A 19914-nucleotide genomic window follows, 5' to 3' on the forward strand; every position below is an offset into this window, starting at 1 on the left:
CCGGGGCCCGGGGGAGAGTTCCCCCGCCAGCCTGTGGTGAAGACCATGGTGAGGCAGGCTGTCTCCCTGCAGCCCATGGAGGTCCACAGTGGAGCAGATATCCACCCGTAGCCCACCACGCTGGAGCGAGTGGGTGCCTGAAGGGAGGAGGCTGTGACCCTGTGGGAAGCCTGCACTGGATCAGGTTCCTGGCAAGAATTTGCAGACCCGTGGGGAGAAGAGCCCATGCTAAAGCAGGTTTTCTGGCAGAACTTGTGACCCCTGCTGGAGTAGTCTTGCTCCTGAGGGACTGCACCCTGTGGAAATTATGGACCCATGCTGGAGCAGTTCGTGAAGAACTGTAGCCCATGGGAAAGACTCACGTTGGAGAAGTTCGTGGAGGACTGTCTCCCGTGAGAGGGACCCCATGCTGGAGCAGGGGAAGAGTCCTCTCCCTAGGAAGAAGAAGCGGCAGAGACGATGTGTGATGAACTGACCTCAACCCCCATTCTCATCCCCCTGCGCCACTGGGGGGAGTAGGTAGAGGAACTGGGAGTGAAGCTGAGCCCAGAAAGAAGGGAGGGGGTGGCAGGAAGTTTTTCTCCTCTCATTCTCTGATTTTGATTGATAATAAATTAATTATTTTCAAGTTGAGTCTGTTTTGCCCGTGTCGGTAACTGATAAAATGATCTCTCCCTGTCCTTATCTTGACCCACGAGCCTTTTGATTTACTTTTCCTCTCCTCTGTCCAGTTAGAGGGGAGTGATAGAGCGGCTTTGGTGGGCCCCTGGCGTCCATTTTTTTTGTTCTGGTTAGAGAAATCCAGTCATTATGTACGCCTAGTGTAATCTTCCATGGCAAGGAAGATTAACCTGCCACTAATACCACTTGGCTTTGTCTCACAACACAAATGTCTTAGATTTCTGTGTATTATTTATACTTGAGAGATCTTTAAACATTGAGCATACCTCATCAAAGATTACTTTATATTTTAAATGTATATATTTGTAGTCTATATTGACAACCACTGTACTGAAAGTGGATATTAAATTCCATTATCAAACCATCAGACTGCTTTATCAAACTAGCTTAATGCTGAATTATTCCATTTTCTAATATTTTAACAGCACATTTATTCAAGGGTATTTATTATGTTTTCCTGAAGGTGGGAATGAGCATGAATCATAGTCTCCAGTACTCATGCAAACCGATTTAAAAGAATCTAATGACTTGAAACTTCTAACGTCTATTAAATATTTTGGAATCTATGGGGATACAATTAGGGTATTCTTTTCTTTAATAGGTGAAGCCTGCAACAGTTCTTTTCATCTGCCAGTTTCTGCTTATTAAAATTGCAGTGATTTATTTCACCCCCAATATTAAGCTGCTGCTTATGAAAGTTTAGTCCTTCCACTAAAAGTCCTATTTGTTCTGGATGAAATAAAGATCTAAATCCTTAAATCAGCCTCTTTCTTCATCTGTCTTCCCTGGCTGTGAAAATGTAAAGGCAGTCACTTGAGATATAGGGTAATCCTCTTCACATATTACATGTTTAGTTAAAACATTACTTCTTTTTTATCATGCATCATCCAAATTCTTTCCAAATCCTGCTTGGCTCTTTGCCACGAGAGGTATAGCCAAGACTCTACTATTTCCTTCCTTTTGGTCTTAATGAGAAGTAGTCCTTCCATTCAGTCTCCATTTTCAGAATAGTTTGCTGAGAGTCCAACAGTTCCCATGTTGGCAACTGAAAATCCAAAAACTATCTGGTTCTAAAATAATCAGAAACAAAGTGAGGGTGGGTCTATAATCTTTTTTAAACAATCCAGCATGCCTTGTAACAAATGTATCCTACAAAAGAGCTCTAACATTTCTGTTCTGTCACTAAACAAGATTTTAACAGCTTTGGTTGATTCTAGCGTTATGCTAATATTTTGACTTCTCTGTATAAATTGCAGCAGTGCATACCAACCAATTTAGCCCAGTCTTACCTATAATTAATTAGCACTACTTTGTATCTTATAGTAGCACATAATCCCAGGACTGAGGACTAATTTCCTCTTCATTTGTAGTACTGTACCCCCGCACACACAGGTTAAGAAGCATTAAATACTTTCTTCTAGATATTTTTCACCCCTTTTATAAAATAGAGACCTTCTGACCAGTAACTATTCCTCTATATCTACACATGCTAAATACAATCTCATTTCTTTAAGATTTGCTAGATGTTCTCTAACTTGTGTAACTTTTTGCACTGGTGTCACAGTCTGACTTGTGTAGTTATTTAATGACAGTGAATTGCTTTGAATATTAAACTGCTTGTTAGATGCTATTAAGCCAATTCTGTCAGTTGGATTTAAAAAAAGAAAAAAAGGTTTTGTAACAGAGATATTAATTGATCAAAGGCAATGTAATTCAATACGCTACACCAGGGCTGAGAAAGTCATTTTGCGTGTAACAAGATGACTTAATTTAATTTTTCTTAGTCTGCAGAGCATCCCGCGCCATTGGCTTTCTCTTAGCCCTAGAGCCGATGGATGGCCAAGCTGCACCTCCTGCTGTACCTCTCTCTCTGTAATGAGTCCTGTCCCTTTGCCATAGGTAACTGTGAGAGCATTCTGTTTCCCACATTTCAATCACATGTTGGACCAGTCCAGTAAATCTCAGATCCCTCCTGGCCAGACTAACCCACACCTTGACTGCAAAGTCTTTCAAGGCGTGTTATTCACAGCATGCTGAACACCTCAGTGCCCACCCCATTAGTCAAACACAGTTCCTTTTTATTGAAATGTTTACCCTTTTTCCTTCATTTAGTTCTCAATATAATGGTACAATTTCTTCCAATTTATGTAAATAGCATTTGAATATATATGAATTAGCATGCTTATACTGGTAAGCTGTTGTAAAAAATGTTTAGGACACTATTTGAGTCATTTTGTTCTAATGGATGACTGCAAAACATGAAGGTCAGTACTGAACAGTAAAAATACTGAGAAAATACTGGTTGATAAGTAACAAAGGTAGGAGAATGACAAAACTGAAAGCCAGATTATGATTTTTTTTTTCCTTTTAGAATCTTCTGATAATTCTTCTTTATCCAAGTTTGAAATTTTTACTGTTTTTAGCAAATTACCCTGGCAATATTGCATTCTCTCTGAATACAGTTGTGTGGGTTTTATTGCTTCACACTGCTGAGAGGAAAGGATTTGCCAGCTTGGGAAAATGCCAGAATTTGCATTTTAATAAAGATACGTCAGACAATAAACTTGCTTAACATCCTGTGACGGATCTGGTAAAACTGTGTCTTGTAAGTGTGTTTTACTGTACTCACCATACTTTCTTGCAGTTGTTGTTTTAAGAGAGACAGAGCCAAAAACAAACTCATGAATTAACTTCTTTTTTGACTATACTCAAAAATCTATTACTGGGGTACCACAACTCAGTTAGAACTGGAGTGATATGCAGGAAATCTCTCCCAAGTTCGACATCTAGCCTAAAAAAAGACACAGTCTGGAGTCGGGATGAAGGCCTGAATTTCACTTGCATCACGAAGAAACAAAGCTGTTTGGGAAGTGGTCAGAAACCCAAAGATCGAGCAGTGGCCACAAGATGAGATGGTGCAGCGTGCAGGCAACTGCTTACAGTTTATAGGACTTGTCCACGTAGGTATTACCTTTACTGTTTCATTGATTGCTGATTTATCTTTTGTGCTGTAAATGCAGTATTTAAATATTCTGGGCTCAGTGAAATTTAGTTTTTAATCATTGTCATTTATGTAAATTATCAATTCTGCCAACTATAGCAATTCACTCTAATACACACTGTAAGAAGAGTTACCTAAAGCTAGATAGGATATATGTGCCCTGATGCTTTTGAAATCCAAGAAGAGCCATTATATCTATGCACCTGTGAAAATATAGTACTGCACCACAGCCACTCAAAAAAAAAAAGAAACAGGCTTAAAAAGCAAAAACCAACAACTAAAATCAAAACCATTAATTATTTTTGAAAATATTACTGTATCAACCCTATACATTACTAACAATTTCACAACACTGGAAAATGTCAGGAAATGACTGAGACACATATCATAATAAGTTGGCATAACATAAGCAGAACCAAGCAAGTGTCTTTCAGATTCGATATATGAAAATGGGAAATACTAAGTCAATAGATGTATTTCTGACTCATCACAGGCTTCTGTGTGCCACATTTTATTTATTTACATGTGGTAAAAAAAAAAAAAAAGAAAAGCAAAACCAGCCCCTAAATCCAGAAAAAAAAATCAGGATCCCTGCATTCTGGGTATAATTTCAAAGAAAGTCTCTGGGATTTAAAACATTGCCTATAGGAATCGTTAATGCCACATGAAGCAAATACTCATCTAAGCAAGTGTGGAGACCAACCAAAGCAAAAAGATATTTTATAGCTCATCAACTTTTCAAATGGAGCATAGAGGTGATGAAGAATATTTCTTTGATCTCTGCTTCCATAGACACAGAAAATATAACAAGCTTACAAGATCTAGGGTTTCACTGAAGTGCAAAAGAGTAAGTCAGAATCTCTTCCCTATGAAAAACCCCACCTGGTCAGACAACCTGCAGTTGAATACAGGAATTCACCAAAGCAGCGATCAGCATATTTTTTTCATATGATTTCCTGGGTTTATTCACTAAAAACATCCAAGTAAAGGATAAGATTATTGCTCTGGTTACTACTTCTTTTATTCCTTTGCTTGCTGGCTGATAATGAAGCCAGTTGTGCAGGGATAGACATGCTACTCTCCATAGTCTACTTCTGCCAACTTTCGGTCATAATGGCAGCTTTAACTTGTGCCAGCTTTAAAGTACCATCTTTCCTCACGAATTCTGGGTCCTGTTTTCCACCCTAAACAGCACTCCTTGCAAACAGCATGAATACTACAATTACTTAAGTACAGTGTACTTTATGATAAGGCAGTAGTGTAGAGAAGGTCTGTTGTAATTCCTTATTCAAATCCAGTCATAATTCAATGCTGAAATGTCACCATCTTTAAAAGGGAACAGCATACCTAATTACCTTCATGTAATGATACATTTTTCATGCAAATAGTGGATGAAGTTTAGGAGCACCATAAGCTAAAATGTAAAAGCACCAAACCTATTCTGCCTATAAAAATTGTGTCGCTACCTTTGACAGAGATGTCCCAAAGGTTTTTTTAATAGCTGGTCAATACTCTTAAAAATAAAGACTAAAATTAAAATTACTTTATGTTTTAAACTGAGCAGAACAAAACTTCCTGACACCCATTATTTGCTCATGTTTTCTTTGTAAATGGTATAGCCTTTGAGACATTGCCAACCATTTGCTATGGGGAATCTGATCTTGCTTAAAATTATAGACTTTTCTATAATATTATATAAAAGCATTCATTAATAAGAAAATCTCTCTAACAGCCACACAACTGAAAAGTCTTTTTTTTTTTTTTTTTTTTTTTTGTTGATGCTCATTACTTTAACTTTCAAGTTTTACAATTCAATTTTGGACACTGAAAGTGTTCCTCTTACTTCAGATATTAGAGAGTCTTTACTTCCAGAGTCTTCGTCCTGAAAAGAGTCTGTTCCAAATTTTCTGTTGAGAGCACAAGTTCTTAGAATAAATCATGGTGAGCAGGAGAGAGAAGATAGAGTAGTAGCTTTGCAGTTGTCTTTTTTGGTACCAGCAAAATATATTTTTTATCAAGTTTCAAATACTTTAAGGATTTTTTTTTTAAGAACTTTTTTTTTTAGTTTGTAGAACAAGAAGTGCAAGCTTCCCCTCAAAGCCTCCAACAGAGATCAGTAAGAAGTAGAGTCAGAATATTTTATAGGCAGATGCTCTTGCAAACTTCAGCATGCCAGCTAAGCCATAGTTGGCTACAGTTTTAAAATCTCCTGGAACATGAAATTGTCCTTTCTCTAAATATACCACCTTCCAGGAGCTCTGGGGAGATGCAAGGGTACTAAAAAGATACAGGAAGTGCAAGGTGGGGGAAAGAGGAAGGGAATGGGTGGTAGCCATGTGAGCTGGCAAACTCTACTGGAAAAGGACCAGCATACCTTTTGCCAACACATTATCTGTTTGGTAATTAGTGTGCTTGGAATGAGGTCTTCTTACAAGGTGCTGAATACATTACTTCATGGGAGTCATCCCATTTCTAGCTTCTGCAAAAATTACTTTCTCTATATTGTCAAGGAAATTAGTTACAGTTCCCTATATAACAGAATGATCTGGATTATGAGAGAACACTCTCAAAGGGAGTAAAACAAAAAAACTGATTTGTGTATTCAGCCTTTATCACTTAAGGTAGAAGACTAGCTGCCTAAGTCTCCTTTTCAGTCAATAGCCAGGCATAAGTACCTCTGGAAGGCTGAACTTGTAAATAAAATTATGTGTACATACGCTGAGTATTGTTTTCATACCTCAGACAACAAGGTAAAAAAAAAAAAAAAACAAACTGTCAAATGCAAATTATCAAAGGCTTAACTTATGTTTAATTTTATAGTTATTAACTGTTGAACTGTAATTCAATATAGCTTTTATTCAAGAATTTATAACCATTTATCATGTTGCATAACAATGTATTTGTATATCACTAAGTAAACTATTTTGCTAAACAAATGAAGCCTCCCATACTAGACCCTTGATCATTCAGCTTGCTATATTACCTTTTGGAACTGTTCTAGACAGTTTCAACAATCTCTCTACAAGGAAATCTGCTACAGAAGGCTTTAGGCATAAGTGCTGTTGACACGAACCACTCAGTGTTGGAGCCAGATAGCTGACAATGGTATACTCTTTCAAATAACATTACAGGCATGGTCAGTATGTTTAAAAAATACTTCTAAACTCAAATAAAATCAAAGTAAATAATATATTTTTATTTTTACTAAACAAAACTCTTTTTTTCCCCCGAAATCATGCAAAAATGTTGTGCAAAAATTTGAGGGAAAAATAAGTCATACTTTTGTCCAGCTGGAGTAGATTTATGTGATGGCTTCAGTCTCAGGCTACACTTAAGAATACTCATAGCTTTCATGTGATACAAAATGTGTGACACACTTGTTAAGGGGAGGTGGTTACAAGGATTAAACTACACTTAACTGGGCCAGTGTGAAGAATAATTTAAGTTGTCATTTTTAATCTTTGAGGACCTTTATAGCTTAGATCTTATATTCCTTAGAAGGTACCTCTTTATCTGTGCCAGATGTAGTAATAGAGATCTGAAGAAATCTTGTTAACACAGTCTTGAGTCACAGCCAGAAAAGCCAGAATACATAAAGACTCTACAGAGGTAACTATTTGGAACTTCAGAAAGTTTGTTTTATGATATAAAGAGTGACACCATGACAACAGTTGCAAAAGTAGAGCTACTACTTCTCTGAACGTTAGTCCAAACATTACTCCAAAAATAAGTCAGTGAGAAAAAAATATTTAGACACAATGCAAGACGTGGATTTGCCTTACAGACATGTGAATGTAGGCTACATTCAGCCTAACAGACCTGAAAGAAAAGGGCATACATGATGACATTTACCAGTGTGAAAGAACAAGAGACATTCAACAAATTGCCATTAAATAAATCACAGAAATTATCTTTTTTTTTTTTAATTTTTTTTTCCCCCTATGCAGATATTTAATGTCTGGAGAACATGATACACAGTGCTTCAGCAAGTATCATATCAAAAAGACCAATCAAAAATTAACTGAGTAATGACCCTAAATTGCTATTTAAAGGACAGTTAATATTCTGTGTTGGAATTAAATGTGATGTGTTTTTTAGTTCTCACAGCAGTTTCCCTTCTTGGCTGAGATTCAACTATAAGACATAGATTTGGGATTTTAAGCACCACAGAATAATAAACAAATAAATACAGCCATATAGCTCTTCTTCTTCTAGAGGAAATTATTTCCCACAAGACATTCTAAAGAATTTTGTCTAATCTAGTTTCAGATATCTGAAGAACTGAAAATTTCATTGTTTTTTTCTGCAACATTTACATAAGCCAATTTAAAACATCAACATCCATTTTACTGATATTTTCAGTGAAATTAATTTTAAAACCCTTCTATGTATAAATTACTAAGTAAATGGCTCTTTGTAAAAAATAGAAATAATTCTGCCTTCCAAAGATGTACAAAAAAAGCCAATTAGGGGCTATATTTTTCATATCCATTTATCACAAGCTATATATACTTATTTATATTGAACTTCCCTTTAATTCCAGGCCTTTTTTCCACTTTCCTCAACACATGCAATATATCAATACCTTTCTGATATTGAAGAATCTAGATTGGGAGCAGGCCTCACAAATCTTGTGAATGAATCCATTTCAGAAGCATTAAGTCATGAGCGCAAGAGCTCTTTAATATTCAGGTGTAGGAAATCAAGCAAGGAAGGCAAGAGACTGGCATGGCTGAGCCAAAGGGAAGGAAGGAACTGCACAGGCAGTGGAAGCAGGGTCAGGTATCCCGGCAAGAGTAAAGGGACGCTGCCCAGTTGTGTAGTGATAAGATCAGGAAGGCCAAGGCACAGCTGGAGCTCAACTTGGTGAGGGACACAAAAAGTAATGAGAAGGGCTTCTACCAGAAGCTTCATCCAGCTTCATCCAGAAAAGGAAGGTCAAAGAAAGTGTACCCCTGCTGATGAACATGACTGGCAAACTGGTAACAACAGACAAGGAGAAGGCTGAGGTACTCAACAACTGCTTTGCCTCAGTCTTCACTGGCAACCTCTCTTCCCACACCTCTCAAGTGGATGCACCACAACATAGGGACTGGGGGAACAAAATCCCTCCCACTGTAAGAGAAGATCATGTTCATGGCCACCTGAGGAACCTGAACATTCATAAGCCTATGGGACCTGATGAGATGCATTCTGGAGTCCTGAAGGAACTGGCTGATGTAGTTGCCAAGCCACTCCCTGTGATATATGAAAAGTCACAGCAGTCAGATGAAGTCCCTGGTGACTGGAAAAAGGGAAACATCACACCAATTTTTAAAAAGGGTAGAAAGGAAGACCCTGGGAGCTGCTGACCTGACAGCCTCTCCTCTGTGCCTGGGAAGATCATAAAACAGATCCTCCTAGAAGCTATGCTAAGGCACATGGAGGACAGGGACATGACTTGAGACAGCCAGCATAGTTTCACCAAGGACAAGTCCTACATGACCAACCTACTGGCCTTCTAGGATGGAGTGACTACATCAGTGGACAAGGGCAGTGCTATGCAGGTCATCTCTCTGGGATAGATGGTTCCCCACAACATCCTTCTCTCTAAATTGGAGAGAGATGGATTTGAGGGGTAGACTGTTTGGTGGATGAGGAATTGGTTGGATGTTTGCATCCAGACAGTAGTGCTCAACTGCTCAATGTCCAAGTAAAGACCGATGTCCCTTGGGGGTCTGTACTGGGACCAGTACTGTTTAATATCTTCATCAGTGGCATAGACAGTGGGATCAAGTATATTTTCAGCAACTCTGCAGATGACACCAAGCCGAGTGGTGTGGTTGATGCACCTGAGGGATGGGATGCCATACAATGAGACCTGGACAAGCTCAAGAAGCGGGCCTGGGTGAACTTGATGAGATTCAACAAGGCTGTGTGCAAGGTCCTGCACACGGGTCAGGGACAACCCCCAATATCAATACAGGCTGGGAGATGAAGGGATTGAGAGCAGCACTGCTGAGAAGGGCTTGGGGGGACTGATGGATGAGAAACTGGACATGAGCTGTCAGTGTGCACTTACAGCCCAGAAGGCCAACCATATCCTGGGCTGCATCAAAAGAAGCATGGCCAGCAGGTCAAGGCAGTTGATTCTGCCACTCTACTCTGCTACTCAATTAAATTAAAGGAAGTGAAAAATTGAGAAGTTAAATTATTCCATATCTAGGTATCTTCTGAAATTCCATACCTGCTGAAACAGATTCTCCTCACAGTTGGACAACGGTGTTTTACACTGACACTATTGCCATGCTAAATTTGAAACTTAGAGGTTTGTCACATCAATTTTAAAGGAAATAATATATATTAGACCTTGCTGTGGCCTTTTGGTGCTTAAAGGAGCCTTATAAGATAGAGACAGGCTTTTTAGTAGGGCCTGTTACAATAGGATAAGGGGTAATGGTTTTAAACTAAAAGAGGGTAGCTTTAGGCTAGATATAAGGAATAATTTTTTTACAATGAGGGTGGTGAAACACTGGAACAGGTTGCCCAGAGAGGTGGTAGATGCCCCATCCCTGGAAACATTTGAGGTCAGGTTGGATGGGGCTCTGAGAAACCTGATGTAGTTGAAGATGTCCCTGATCATTGCAGGGGCGTTGTACTAGATGACCTTTAAAGGACCCTTCCAACCTGAACCATGCTATGATTCTACAATTGACAAATTAGTAACCTCAATGAACGATATCTACAACACTAGAAATTCTGTCATATTATCTCTACGGGTACATCTTGCCAAACAATATATTTGCTTTATTTTAAAATAGGTTTAGAGGCTAGTATTCGACTTGATTCAGTTTTTCTGCTACTTCTACACTTAAATCTCACAAAGACAGCAACTCTACATTAAAATAAACTATTTTGCATTTACTGTTTATGGTTTTAAGTTCATTTTTCAGGCTGAGATTCAGCTGATCTCAGTCAAAAGCTGGACTTTGTGCTAGAAATGAGTACACTCCTGGATCACCTTACTTCAGTTATCTTCAAGAACTTATTGAAGAAGAAAAGAAACATTCTCTGAAAACTTACACCTACTATAGAGAAAGCCTGTGATAACTAGCTTAGAATATACAAATAACGTTTAAGTAGACAAAGGTAGGTAAGAGGAAGCCCAGCCTTCATTTCCAAAATGCAGTGGATGAGAAATTAGCCCCACAGAACAAAACACCTGAAATGACAAGCAATCTACTTCCCTGCTCAGACATGCTCCAATTGCAAAGCAATTCCTTTGATTGCTTTTTGTTCAAGATCAGCTGATAGATCAAGTGAATTGAAAAGCTGTCCTTGAATCTTGCTCCTTACCCAGATTCTGTGCCAAGCCCCAAACAGATGGATCAAGTATCAGATTCATCATTCCTGAAATGGGATCTGAAGGATGAAGGAATATTTGAGTCCCTGAATTCATTCATTTGTCCTGGCAGAGGTTGCCAAAAACAAACAAGGGCAGTAAGGATATCTTATTTTCTGGGACCTAAATGGAGGTCAGCTCATTTCATCTAAGCTTCCAGAAGTATCAGATGGTGATTACTTAGTTCATTACCTACACTTACACTATGGGGTTAAACATAATGGGTTTTTTTTTTGCTGTGACGCCCCCTGTGCAGCTCATATAATTTTTACAGATTTTGTTTTTCAAGAAAGAGAAGGTTGATAGAGCTATTGTAAATTTATTCTGTAGAAGTGATGTATGAGTTTAAATTCTGCACATGAAAACTTGCATGAAAATTGTTCATGAATTCCTTTCCTTCAAAATTACAGATGTTCACTGCTCCCAGGAGTTTTACTCTCCTAAGACATCTTCATTGATATAGCCACAAAAAATCTATACTTACAAATCATGAGAAAAAGAGACACTTCTGAGAAGGCCCTTCCACTCTATGGACACCTGTGCATGAGCTTGAAACCCTGATTTCATTATTTTTTAATCTTCAGGTGGAGTTAAAAATGAAATAAAAATCAGTCTTAGCACTGTACTCCAGAATGAAATTTGACCTTGCAATTCATCTGTTCCTACTGTGCTTACGAGTTACAGCTGTCCATCTTTCTTCAGGCATAATTTGACATTTTACAAAAATAATGATAAAGCTTCCATGGATTTCATGCTAGCATTCTGGGGTTCAATAATTTGTTTCAGATAGCCCAGGCTGTAGTCCATCTTTTGACGCATCCTGCCAGTGTCTGTAAACCTAAAATCATTAACGTTTGCAATTCAGCATGCGTCTTATGTGAGGTGCTGAGCTGTATTTTGGTTTCACAATAAACTAATTCATATTTTCCTCACAGAAGCAAAGAAAACATAATCTTTGCAGATTACACAGCATGACCTGTATAAATAGAATAAGGAAACAGCTGCTTCCAAGGGAAAAGAATCATGAAGTATCACATGATAATAGAATATAACAAAATATATAAAGAACTGTGCAACCTAAGTCTCATTACGCAAGATGTGAAAAATTGCCATAGACCTAACAGAAGTTGCACAAAATCTGAAGACAGTGGCTTCAGGCCCTGTGAATGCTGTAGTATTAGGACAAAGATTTGAGGCAGGATCATGTACTTTGTAACTTTCAATCACTTGTAAGTCCCAATCCAGTCAGTGCAATACAAGTGTAAAACAATCTTTAGAATGACTAGTTTTTTATTTCAACTTGTCAAATTTATTTCAAAATCAGTATTACTTATTATAAAAGAATTAAATGCTTGGAGGGGAGTATGTTCATTACAGAGATCTTGTCCTCTTTAATAATATGAAAAAAATACATGTGTTCTTCTCTCATCTTTTTGCTTTGTTTTGTTCAAAAGCTTCCTAATGCCATGTTTCCACATCTGTAAGTAGTATTACAAAAGAAATTTGTAACCTGACAAATGAGAAATTTGTTTCTAAATATGCCATAGATCTCTGTAAAGACCCATAAAGGACATTAGGTGTCTAGGTACATACTCTCAAGGCAGATTTCATGAAGAAGCTGCACACCTAAATTCTGTAATATATTGAGCTTCTTGGAATGGAATTTGCAACTGTATGCTGGAACAGGCAGATAGTGCTAGTCATGAAGGAGAAGAGCTATGCTGATCAATAGGAAACACCCAACAGACACATCTCTCTCTCCTGGACTTGATCAAACCTGCAATCTCGAGCTAAACATCTCCGTGAGACTACAGTTTAAAATTTGATTAATTTCTTATTTAACATCTATGCATTTGTTCACATTTTTTTTTTGTTTTTTTTCTTTTTTTTTCTTGCTAACAACTTCAATTTTTGCCTTGGATTCTACACCTTATTTTTAGAGCTGCTTTTGCATTAAAATCTTTGGGCAAATAAGAGTATTGGAACTGAACCCTGAAAACAAAGAGCACACATGTGCCAGAATGACTGAAAATACTATACTAAGCCATGATCTCTTTTGTTTGAGTGCTCTCTCTTCTCCTATACCACAAACCTTGGGTTCCCTGCCATACAGAAGCTGCATTAGCTTCAAGGAAAGGCACTAAGTGCCTGTGATGCCAGATTCATTGCCCAATATGATTTCACTGAATAAATACAATAGGTTCAAAACTTTTACTCTGCACCTGTGAAGTAAAAGGCTGTGCCCTATGATCATTATGTGGTAGGTCATGAGGCATGCTCCTCCCTGGACAGTGCTCTGCTCTGTCCCAACAGAACGCTGCACACCACTGTACTGGAGTCTTGTATCGCAGGTCATCTCTGCCTTCATCTATCGCCAAGCAAAAATGATGACGGCTGATGCTTCATGCTGCACTCAGTGCCGTCATTACATTCTATGCATTCCTAAAATCCACTTGCTGGATGATATATCCTCTCACAGGGATCATTCACAAGAGTGACCACTTTGTGCCTAAACGTATTTGGAATTCACAGGTCTGACAACAAAATATTTAGGTCAGCCAATTTGGGTGTTGCCTCTGTGCATCCACATTGGCAGATTTTTAGATATATAAACTTTACCTGAAAAAGCTTAGGTACTTACAGACTCTCCAGCATCGAAGCTATAAAGTAATTTGTTTTGTTTTTTCTTTGAATTGCCTTCTACAGCTTAGATGCTAAACATCAATTTAAACACCAATCTATGTCTGGGAATTTGCTCTCTCACTGTTTCTGTAGTCTTTGCAATTTTTAGTTGCACTTCCAACCTCAGATAAAAGCCAAATTCTCATGCCAAGCACTTATTACTTCAATAAATATAAACAGTTTTCTGCTTACATGAATGTACATTCTGTTGTCATAAAAAAAAATGGCAGAAGATAACTTAAAATTACAAGGTAATTTTGTAAAAAGAAACTACCCCAGCTAGCTGAAGAAGACACTCCAATGGAAACTTAGGGAAGTAATCCCATATGTCAGTTGGAGATTTTTTATGTTCATGAAAAAAAACTCAGCCCCCAACCTCAAAAACCAAAGAAACACTTCTTCCTGAACTGTACTTACTTTCAGTTGTTACCTCCTTTGACAACTATGTGGAAAAGACATGGCCAGCTGTAATCACAGACAACAATGAATAATTTCAATATTAATATAATTAACTTAACCTTTAGGCTTTTCTTAATTATCTTTTGCATACTTTTTTTGAAACAGTGGGTCATTATCAATTTTTAGGCCACCATTTGAAAACCACACTATGGCCTTATGTTCTGGGATTAATATTGAGGTAGCATTTAAAGTACAGTGAGAAATACAGAAAGATGATCTAATTTACTGCTTCTGGCTTTTCATTCAATTAAACTCCAAACTTACAGTGAATAATAGCATGTCAAAGCAATCTCCAGTTGCTTAATGAATGCCTAGGAAAAAGGAAGTTTAAGTAAAAAAATGTAAGCTTTCACTTCCTGAGTTCCTGTTTCACATTGGAAATATTCTAAATGTGCTGGAAGGGCTTAAATGGTTTCTCTCTAAAGACTGAACTCATGCTGTTAAGCTCAAAACCAATTTTGCATTGACTTTAATCAGAGCAAGATCAAATACCTACTCTTCTTTCAGACCTACTTCCAGCAGGAAGGATTCAGCCAACTGGAATAAAATAAAAGCATGACATAAGAGGTTCCCCGAAAGAGCCTTCTGTGTTAGTCATACCTGCAGTGGAACAACGTTATCAAAAGGTGTTTGCCTTCAACACAAAGCTACATTTCATAGCCCATGGCTGCAACAAGTATTGTGCAGCGCATATGTCAGGGGCCTTCATGCAAGTAGTGAAGGATCTTTTCTACAAGCTGGCACACATCGCTCCCACCTTCTCTCAGAAGCATGGTCGCTAGTTTTTGTCCCTCTAGCCTTTGCTTTCTGTCACTGTACTACTGTGAAAAACTGGTCTGTTATACATTGTTTACAGTGCCTGGTTTTTGGTACCATGGACATCGGAGGCTGGATTTCCACGGCAAAATGGATATGGAAACTGTAAGGCTCACAGAAAATCTGGGTTCTGTTATCGGGACTGTTGGTGACTTCCGGGGATGTTTTGCTCATTTTCTTAACTGATCTCTGCATACCAGCTTTTACATGAGTAATAATACATATAATAATAATATATGCATATGGCAATATATAGATAACATTATAGGTGAGAACTATATTTGTTTAATGTTTTTTTTTCTCCCACTTAGATCCCAAGGTGGGAGAGGGAAATTTACTTCATCTTGGACTAGATGACCTCTAGAGGTCCCTTCCAATTCACAACATTCTATGATTCTATGATTCTATGTTATATTAACTATCTCAATTTCATTGCTAACATTCAGTTTAAATGCTATATTACTTCATCAAGAACACTTTCTTTAACACAAAAAAAGGTAAAGAAATTCTGTGGAAAACATGAACTGGCCCACATTAATTTTGTATGCAGAGAGTATGAATAATGTATTTTTTTGTATCTATCATTTTATGTTGTATAAATTCATCTTTGGCCTTTTACCTTCCACAAGTGATATGATTTAATCACCATCCTGATTTAAATCACCAGCAGTGAAGGGTGTCAGAGCAACAGGCATAGCAACTGGAACCTTGTCAGAAATTCTGTGTTAAATATCTATTTTTGCTGTATTTTTTTTTTTCATTTGATATTTTTGACTTTGTAAAATTATAGTATAAGGTAACAAGCCATGCTCTGTTAAGCATACTAATTCTATCCTCCCGGTATCAATGCTTGATAGAATAATGTCATGTGATATCACATAAGGCTGGAGAATGAGGAATAAGTAAAACAGAAAAACTGAACCTAGATGTCAGTTTGGCATGCAGTCAAAGCTGTCGACTTCTAACCACTGCAGCTGTCTAGGCTTTGGTTAACCTCTCATTGATTTTCCCAAATAGGATTTCATCTAAAGCACCAAATTAAAAACTGAGACTGAGGGCCAGTTCTGTAAACTGAAAAGCATACAAATGAATTGCTAGCAAATATACTTGGCAGCTTTCATCTTTGTAAAGCCTCTAAATTTGACCCTAACAAAAGTTGGTAGAGGTCAGGTTGTTTGTTGGGAGGAGGGGAAACAGAAAGAGTATGAAGCAAAATGTAATGGTTTATTTTACTTTATGTTAAGGAAGTATTTGGGTGTATGAAGGGTAGCTATTAATGGATTTACTGTTTCTGACAATGGAATTGAATAATGAAAAAAAAAAAAAGCAGCACAGTGGAGATCTTCTGCAGAAGGAAAAAAAAAAAAAAAAAGAAAAAAAAAACCAAAAAACCCCTCCTCTTGTAATAAATCCCTGTGATCTGCAGTACATTGTCATGCTGAAGAACATGCAGTAACAGCCGTTTCACTTTGTGCTTTTTCCTGATTGCTACATTCACATACCCAAGCTTATATACCCAGTCTTCTAAAGGAAGGTCCAGGCTGTGAGGTTTACAGTGCTGCAATATATAAGAAATATGACAGCTCAAACCAGCACTGTATTAAACCCAGAAAATTGATTTAAAAGAATCAGCACTGTTGAAACATTTCAGGATAAAATACTTCCCATTGCTTTCCTACAAAGATCACTGACTGCTTATGCACTCTATCCCTATCCACGAAGCCCCATTAATCCTAAACCAGAAACAATTAATCTGATACATCATGCATGCAAAAAAATGAAACCTCTTTTTTATTCATATTTTGGATCCTCAGAGGCTACTAAATTCACTACAAATGTTTGATCCTACTCTGCTCAAATCAGGTGAATCATCACAAATGAGGAAAACTTTTTAAAGCTATTAAGCAATGTCTGCATATCTCACTCTGACAAAGGGAATAGTAACAAAGCTTTTACCCAGAACATACTAAATTTCTACAGATGAGAGGAATCACTGGCACATACTTGGCCAATTTCCCGTTCAGTCAAATAGAGTGGGTAAAATCCTGAAGCCTTATGAAGGTCAATGGCAAATGTCTGCTGACTTTAATCAGGATAAAGGTATCCTTATCTATGCTTCTTCAGTCATTGACAAAGATGGTGCTGAATTACATTTTATGTATCACTTCTGTTTATCCCCACAAGACCCTCTTGCTAGCCTGTACTGACATTTCATGTCCTTACTCAATTTCTACATTTGAAAGCTTATCAATGTCTGCCCTCAGTGACAACCATGTGAGCTGGTTTTTTACAGGTCTTGCTGAAGACATAATCTGATGTCACATGTCACAAAAAAGATGGACAAAAATGTTAGGCATCCATACACCACTTCAGTCCCTGTGAGCAGAGTTTTCCTAAGTTTCTTTAGCAAATTGACTGGATGTGATTTGGAAAACAACAACAAAAACCCAGACAAACGAAAAACCCAAAACTAAACAAAACCAAACAAGAAAAAAACCAGGATGAACTTGAAGGCCGCATTTCAGCTCTAGGCTCTGACACCCAAAGTCCACAATACAGGTGTTTAAGCTCCAGTTACAGGCAGTGAAGTACTAAGACTTCATTCAGTTGTCTAAACATGGGGTCTGCTAACAAGATTGCTGCCTGCCCCCTAATACAGTCAGCTACCCATTTAGAAGTATCTAAGACAGGATACCTAAGAAACAGCATCTCAGGTAAATATCAACAGGAAAAAAGAAAGCTTTCTGTGACCCTATAATCTTCAAAGGAAATGCACACCCCCTCAAAAAAAGAGTAAAATTGATATTATTGTGAATCACGCTTGTACCCTTTTTTTATCCTACTCCACCTTTGCATTTAACACTAGATCATAAAGCCTTTGAATTATGGAACATAATATTCTTTTAAATTCTCTTCTCCTCCAAGGGAAAATGCAACTGAAAGCATTTCGCTCAGTATGGAAAGTAAATTTATTTTAATAGGGATAGGACAGATGAAGAAATCTTGTGAAGAACTGTTCTCATGCATACTTCCTTGCCTCTCCCACCTACAATGACAATTATTGGTTTCAGAAAGCAAAATAGCATAAACAATGGTATGCAAACAGCAATGTCCAAGAGACTTCTCATGTGAATATACTATCAAATAAAACCACTTGGACAACCTCTGTGGCATCCTCCTTCCCAAAAAAGACTGGCATCTTAGTAACATTAATTAATAGATATATCTTCCTTAAAATATTCAGGCACATGAAAATATTCCCCCCAAAGAAAAACAGCTTTTAAGCAGAATGAATAACAAAATAAATGACAAAATAAATCTGTGGGAATATTTAAAAATGTGCTTTTTTATAGAACAATTCAGTACTACAGTTCAAATGTGTTTATAATACTATATGCTGATGATTATTTGAGTTTATGTATGATTATAGTTCCGGAAGAAAATAACATGGAAGTTGTATCTCTCTAACTCCTGTGTTTTGAATCCCTATACAGGACCAGCCTTTCCAAAACATTTCAACACCTTCTTTACAAAGAAGAATAAACCATCACCGTCAAATTGGCCAGGCATATATATGACTGCTTTCTGTTTCACGCTTCAGTGATGTTCAAAAAAACAAAACCACATTGTACCGTTTGAAAAATCAGACTGAAAGATAAGAGTGCCAGTAAAGCACATAGGAGATAAAAAGCTGAAGACAATACTCCCAAACAAAAAGATAATTATTCAGTACTTAAACATTTTTTTTTTACATTCTCCTCTTTCTCTTGCTGTGCACAAACGCATAACAATATATACAAAGTGTCTGTTCTCTTCATAAACTTGCACACAGTATTTAAGCATGGGCAGACACTAAATTAATGCATAGAAATTTTGTGTGTACATGTTAAAGATGTATCTCAAAATATTTCTATGTCATGGTATATTTAATAAAGTGGGGCAAGACCCAGCCTTGCAGAGAGGCTTGCTAATTTAGTGAAAGGGGCTTTAAACATCTGGATATGGTGGACAAAAGACCTGAGACTCAGAGAAGTAAGAGAAAGTGAGAAAGTGCTCAAGGGAAAGCACGACACGTGAGGAACATTCCCTGTGAACATACAGAGTGGAAAACAAATTGCAGTAGAAGAGGTTGTGCTCTATGGAAAAGGCAGTTTGAATTCATGGAGCTCGTCATTGAAGCAGGTGACCAATCAGTCCAGAATTGATGTGTCGGTATGAGGGTAGGTGCAGTGATGAGTGTCTAATAAAGGCTTATTAATCAAGAAGAGGAAATGAAGCTTCCTTTAGAAAACTGGGGGAAGCCTCACAATCACAAGGGTGGTTCTTAGGGGGGGATATGAACCACACCAACATCTTCTGAAAGGGTAAAATGGCAGAGCAGAAAAATGTCAAGAGATTTCTAGCAAGCGTCAGGAACTGTTTTTTTGATCCAGGTGTACAGGTGGCTGACAAACTGACCAGAGGAGACATTCAGCTGGACCTATTACTCAAAAAGAAAAAAAAAAAAAAAAAAAAAAAAGGGAAAAAAAAAACCAAACCTAGATTTTAGAAAAGCAGATTTAAACTTGTTCAAGGATCTGCTTGGTGGGGGCTAATGGGAGACTGCCCTAGAAAGTAAAGGAGCTCAGGGAGAGCTGATTGATCATCAATAACAAGTTCCTCAAAGCACAGGAAAAATCCAGTGTGGTGCCCAGGAATTTGAACTAGCTCAGCATACGGTCGGTGTGGATAATGGGGAAACCTGACTGAGCTCAGCTGAATTACAAAAGCCAACAGTCTCTTGGAGTTGATACTAGTGAGGACTGTGAAGCATAAAAAGAAAGTTATACTATCAGCAAAAGGAAGACAAAGGAAAATATGGGGCCGCCACTCAGAGTGGTGGGGGACCTAATGA

At 37.7% G+C, this 19914-nt stretch overlaps 1 protein-coding gene across 1 annotated transcript in view; it reads right to left on the reverse strand.

The window, feature by feature from the left end:
- Positions 1 to 19914, reverse strand: part of LOC104122698 (protocadherin-9) — a 693340-nt gene that overhangs the window by 363189 nt on the left and 310237 nt on the right.

The sequence above is a fragment of the Egretta garzetta genome, unplaced genomic scaffold (assembly GCF_000687185.1).
Source record: "Egretta garzetta isolate BGI_Z169 unplaced genomic scaffold, ASM68718v1 scaffold282, whole genome shotgun sequence".
NCBI lineage: Eukaryota > Metazoa > Chordata > Aves > Pelecaniformes > Ardeidae > Egretta > Egretta garzetta.